The sequence below is a fragment of the Elgaria multicarinata genome, chromosome 1 (assembly GCF_023053635.1).
Source record: "Elgaria multicarinata webbii isolate HBS135686 ecotype San Diego chromosome 1, rElgMul1.1.pri, whole genome shotgun sequence".
In the NCBI taxonomy this organism is placed as follows: Eukaryota; Metazoa; Chordata; class Lepidosauria; order Squamata; family Anguidae; genus Elgaria; species Elgaria multicarinata.
The window spans coordinates 18,168,148-18,174,435 of record NC_086171.1 but is presented as its reverse complement, the minus strand read 5'-3'; the positions used below and the strand labels follow the sequence as shown (position 1 = coordinate 18,174,435).

The window sequence follows — 6,288 nt, the reverse complement described above, 5'->3', positions numbered from 1 at the left end:
AACAGCCCCATTGCCTCTCTGAAAATCATAGCAGAAAGACTGTTCCTTAAAATACCAGTGGCTTTCCCAGTGGTAAAAGAACATTTATCCCTCTTACAAGAATTGGGGGAATGGGAGTGAGGAAAGGGAGCAGGATTTAAGTAAATGCAATCTGAAATGCAGATTAATTTACCTGAAACTATATATGTCAATGAACCTCTCTAATTCAAGTTTATTTTTGAAGGTATATAAAAATAAATCTAAAAAGGGAAATCTAGAAATTTCTAGTATACGCAAGATTTACTTTTGCTTTAAAGCATAAAGTTAATTTTTAGGTCTTGCATATACAATACTGTAATTCCTTTCAATCCAAGTGGAAACAAGTGGAAACAAGTGGAAACAAGACTTTATATAACAGCTTTCAAAGTGTGCAGCATAATGAACTGCTGAAATGCTGGAGAGGGGAAACCATTAACAAGAAGAATGAGAATTTTCTGCAAATCCAATTAGAGAAATATTACTGTACCTCTGTAATCTTAGATTTTGCAGACAAGTCCACTTCCAAACTTTATGCACTCTATACACAGGTTTTGGAATTTAACGAACAGAGTATATTTTCAAAATGAAGTATGTTTATTTTTCTATAGTCAACCATATTTTACAAAGCCTGCAGACCTGAAAAATACATGCCAAGTTATCACTTTAGAAAGCAGTTGTGGTGTCAAAAGTCATAAAATTGATCCCGATATTTTAAATATTACAGCTCTCCACAACTGCATGTTCCTTTATTGTTTGGGTTACTGAAAACAACTTCATTGGACAGTTTGTCTTCTATTTTGGTTCCTAGAAGTGTGAGTTGTGCTCTCTTTTCAACAACACTCTACCACCATCCTGTACTATTTCTTCATCAGAGTCCACTTTTGATTTTGTATATTCTAGTGTGGGGAAAAGTCCATTGCAATCTCTTGTACAGGCACCAACTTTATCTCCTACATGGTCAAGGTTAAGCAATGTATCTTATTCATAACAGATGGGGTCAAAGTAAGGCCAGGTTTTGGAGCTTGAATCTTTCTCTTGCTCATGGTCTGGATTGTAGCTCCAACCACGAAAGAGCCCACATCTCCCCACCTTTGCAGTATAGCTATGGGTGGATTTTTATTTTTTATGCATTGCTTGTGTGTGTGTGTGTGTGTGTATTTTTTATGCCATGTGTTTTATGTGGGTGGGTTTGTATTTGTATTTTGATCTTGGGTGAGTGGATTCACCTGGATCATTTTTTGTTTAGGAAAAAAAAAGTGGCTCCAAAGAATGTTTCAGATAGATTATATCTTACTATCTTGCATGCAAAAGGTACATGCTGCCAGAACTTCTGGCTGGGATCCAAACATAGCTTTTCTGTGCAACTTCTGAGTTGATGATGATTTTGTGGTGTGGCTGTGCCTTCTCATGGTCCTCCCGTCCCCTCCACCAGCTTCAGTGTACTGTACTGGACAGTACAGACAGCACTTCTCAGTCCAGAAACTCATTGCAGGGCTTGTAGCCCTATGGCTGGCTCAGAGAGTAAAGATCACATCTCCTTTGTCTGCATGCCAAATCAGACCAGTCCGATGAACAATGACTTCACTTAAAGGGCAGTTTATTTGAGCAAAAAGTGCTCAGGTATTTCGCAGTTACATTGTAAGTGGGAAATGGTTCATGAGTCTCTGACTCCAGAAGTCAGGCTCTAAGATTCATTATAATTAAAGTCCCAGCTCAGTCTATGCTTCCCTTATTGTATGTATGGTGGAGTGCTTGGCCTAAAAGCCTGCCAGTTCCATAAGCAAAAGCTGATGGTCACTTGCTGGTTAATATGTAAGAGGCACACTTTTACTTTATCAGAAAAAAATCTATGATGCTTCTGCCCTTTAAGGAAGAAAACGTGAATTTTTCTGCTGAATTATCATTACCCAGTGCCATTACAAATGATCAGAGAAAACTTAAAAATTAACTTAAATAAGCAAAATGCCAACATCATTTGTTGATTTACCCATGGATTTCCTGTTTGGGAAGTGTGCTATGTCTTCCATACTCAAGCCAAGCTTTCCCCTTGTGATTATCCATTATAGTAATTAGACATGTGAGAAACTGCTAATGGATTGCTTTCAAATGTGATTCTATAGTGCCCAATATATCAGGTTTGCAGTCTTTGGAACCACTTGGTGGAATATACACGTTCACACAAATTAATTTAATTCTCTTTGAACCTGACAGCCCAAATTTGTATGAGATCGTTGGAAGTGTTTGGGGGAGGATATCCCAAGGAACAGCTCTGTGTGAATTATTTTAACACCAAAGCAGTGGTTTTTGAAAATCACTCCCCAAAACACAAATGGCTACTGGATGGGCACCAAATGGAACACAAATTTAACAGAAGTCTCTCCATTTTTAAAAGGAAACTGTAAAGTAGCCATCATATTGCAGGCAAAATGTCATAATGTCATATATGCGAAAATATCTCCTTGAGTGCATCCTTGCATCTGTCTTATCTAATATAAACAAGAGCTCCGGCTCCAGTCCTCCTGTGTCAAAGTTAACTTTCTGTAACTTACTGTAAGGCAAAGGGATTGTTTAAAGAACAGAGAGAATTGTTTAGCATAATTAGCTATGCCCCAGTGTTATGTTCTGATTGGTTTATGCTGCAACAGGGCCCTGCCCCTTGCAGGCTCAAATGCTGTGCTGTATTCCCTATGTCTTTTGTCTGATTGCTCCCTTTGAAGAGACCAGGCCTTGATTACTAATCAATAAAGCGCTTTTGAACCCTCTGTCGCTGGAATGGTGGAGTCATGCTTAGGGGCTGTTTGGATTTCGTCCCTGGGAGAAAGAACATTGATCTAACAATTTTGGGGTTCTGCTTTGCTCAAAACAGTTCATGGAATAGTCAGTGTTCAGCCAAGCAAATTAAAAGCTCAAAAATCTGTGCATTCAGTTCTAAGGTTTGCTAGAATCAAAGGCGGAAATCTATTTGGTCCAGCTTTAAGATTTTTTGCAGCAAAGGTTATTTCTCAGATGTCATATAGGGTTGAGATTTGGGGCATCTTACATTCTACTGGGCCTATGTTCACTCTTACAGCTTATATTCGAGCAGAAGCTGGCCTAAAGCTGGTATTATACTCTTATTTTAATGGATTTTTATTGTTTTAAAATTGAAATCTGTAATAAATGAACTGGTCAAAAATTGTATAGCAGAGCTCTGTGCCCATTGGGGTGGGGGAGAGCAGGGATTTTTTTTTTTTTTTTTATTGTTTGTGCATGAGCGCTCATGCGCTCCTTCTCCAATCAAAACAAACAAACAAAATGGTGGGCGTGACGCCCTCTTCCTCCTGAGACATTGTGCACCACGTGTAGACAGAGGGGAAGATCTCACAATAAGCATATCGCAAGATCATACTCACTCCGTCGCACTAGACCCGGTAGGTCTAGCCATGGCCTAGGTGTTCCTTGACCATTTATCAATCTCAAACTGCAATCCTGCCCCTTCAGCTTGTATTTCATTTTTACCAGGGGGTCATAGACCAGGTTTTGGGAAAGGACTGAGCCAAAGTAGTAATTGAGCACTTCTGCCTTTTCTTTGTCGTTATCAATTTGCCATCCTCATTGAGTAGTTGAACCACCATTTCTTTCCTCTGACTTTTACTATGCACATACCTGAAGAAAGGTTTGGGTTTTTTTTGCTTTTAGTATCCCTTGCTAGCCTCAGCTCATTCTCAGCTTTAGCCTTCCTGAATTCCAGCATTTCTGTACTACCTGTCTGTACTCTTCTTTTGTAGCCTGGCCTTCCTTCCACCTTCCTATAGGTGTCTTTTTTGTTTTTGTTTTCAGGTAATCTCGAAGCTTTTTATGGAGCCACATTGGTTTCTTCTGTTGTCTTCTATCTTTTTTCCTTGATGGAATTGTTTGTAATTGTGCCTTTAAAATATTTCCTTTTTTAAAACTTCCACTCATCTTGGACTCCTTTTCTCATTAGGGTCACTTGCCATGGGACCTTACTTATCATAGTTCTGAGTTTATTAAAATCGGCTTTCCTAAAATCCAGAGTATGTGTATGGCTACACTCAGCTTTTGCTTCCTTTAAAATCCAGTACTCAAGTATGACATGGTCACTTTCCACCAGAATTCCTTTAACTGCCACTTTATCCACTAAGCCACCCCTATTGGTCAGTATCAAGTCAAGGAGAGCCAGGTCCTTCCTCCACTTTTCATAGGAGAAAGTTATAAGCCACACATGCCAAGAACTTCTTGGAGGGTCCACTTTTGGCAGAATTTGTCTCCCAACAGATATCAGGGTAATTGAAGTCCCTCATTACTTCTATATCACACTTCCTTGAAACACTGACGATTTGCTTTTCAAAACCTTCCTCCTCATGTTCTCCTTAACTGGGTGGTCTGTAGTAGACTCCGACTATCATGTTCCTTTTGTTCCCTGCCCCATTTATTTTAATCCAGATGCTCTCGATGGGGCTACCATGCTCATCCTCCTGTATTTCTGTTCTCAAACAGTGATAAAAGTATTTTTAACATATAGTGCAACTCCCCCTCCCTTTTTATTCCAAGTTATATGCCTCAATTGCTATATTCCACTCATGGGAGTCATCCCACCAAGTTTCAGTTATACCTATCAAGTCGTATTTGCCTTCAAGTATTAAGAGTTCAAGTTAGTCCTGTTTGTTTCCCATAGTCTGGGCATTAGTATATAGACATTGAAGGTCATGTGCTTTATTGTCTTCTTTCCTACATTATTGTGAAGGCTATTATTGGGAACTATTAGAGTTATTCTCTTTGTTATGTCACATAAGCCTTCAACCATTGTTTATGTCTCCCTCCCCCATAGGATCATAGAATAGTAGAGTTGGAAGGAGCCTCCAAAGCCATTGAGTCCAAACCCCTGTTCATTGCAGGAATCTACCTTAAAGCATACCTGACAGATGGCTGTCCAGCTGCCTCTTGAAGGCCTCTAGTGTGGGAGAGCCCACGACCTCCCTAGGTAATTGGTTCCATTGTTGTACTGCTCTCACAGTCAGGAAGTTTTTCCTGATGTCCAGCTGGAATCTGGCTTCCTGTAACTTGAGCCTATTATTCCATGTCCTGCACTCTGGGAGGATTGAGAAGAGATCCTGGCCTTCCTGTGTGACAACATTTGAAGCACTTGAAGAGTGCTATCATGTCTCCCCTCAATCTTTTCTTCTCCAGACTAAACATGCCCAGATCTTTCAGTCTCTCCTTATAGGGCTTTGTTTCCAGACCTTTGAACATCCTCGTTGCCCTCCTCTGAACACGCTCCAGCTCGTCTGCGTCCTTCTTGAAGTGTGGAGCTGAGAACTGGACGCAATACTCAAGATGAGGCCTAACATAGAGAGGAACCTCTATTACCTCACGTAATTTGGAAGCTATACTTCTATTAATGCATCCCAAAATAGCATTTGCTTTTTTTGCAGCTACATCACACTGTTGGCTCATATTCAGCTTGTGATCTTCAAGAATTCACAGATCCTTCTCATTTGTAGTATTGCTGAGCCAAGTATCCCCCATCTTGTAACTGTGCCTTTGGTTTCTATTTCCTAGGTGTAGAACCTGGCATTTATCCCTATTAAATTTCAGCCTAGCGTTCCAGCCTATCAAGACCACTTTGAAGTTTGTTTCTGTCTTCCAGGTAAGCTATGCCACCCAATTTTGTGTCATCTGCAAATTCAGTTTAATTCCAAAGTTGTGGTATTTGGAAATAGATCTGAGAAAAGTAAATAGCTTCTTGATGGACAGTTGATAGCGAAAGTGCATTCGTTTAGATATTTAGGTCTTATTTTTGAAATAAGGAAATGCAATCCTTTTTAAAAAGGAATTAAAGAAAAAGTTGCACAGCTATCTCATGTTTCTCCCTTGGGGCGCAATCCTATGAATGTTTAGACAGCAAAAATGTCCAATAACTCCCAGTATGTCCCGGCTAGTTGGGAGATATAGGGCTTTTTTTCTGCCTAAACATTCATAGGATTGCGCCCTCAAACGACTTTTTGTGGCGAGGAAAAGGAACAGAAAAAAAAGGAGGAAAAAAGATAGCGTTCTTTTAGAGTGAATGGCCATAAACCAGATTAATCTGCACAAAACGCAACAAGTCCTGAACAAAATGAAAAATGTTATGGTAAAAGGCAGAATCTTTCACTCTCCGCTAGGAGAACACTAACGCACGCTTGCGGGACTGCCCTAAAACACCGCAGGTCTACCAGCAACGTTACCGGCTCACTCTCTGCCGCGTTCTGAAGCCTCGCAGGGGGGAAATTC

At 40.1% G+C, this 6,288-nt stretch overlaps 1 pseudogene; it reads right to left on the bottom strand.

Annotated features, from left to right (window-relative positions):
- Positions 1-736: 736 nt before the first annotated feature.
- Positions 737-2,079, bottom strand: LOC134413415 (iron-sulfur cluster assembly 1 homolog, mitochondrial-like; annotated as a pseudogene).
- Positions 2,080-6,288: the final 4,209 nt, after the last annotated feature.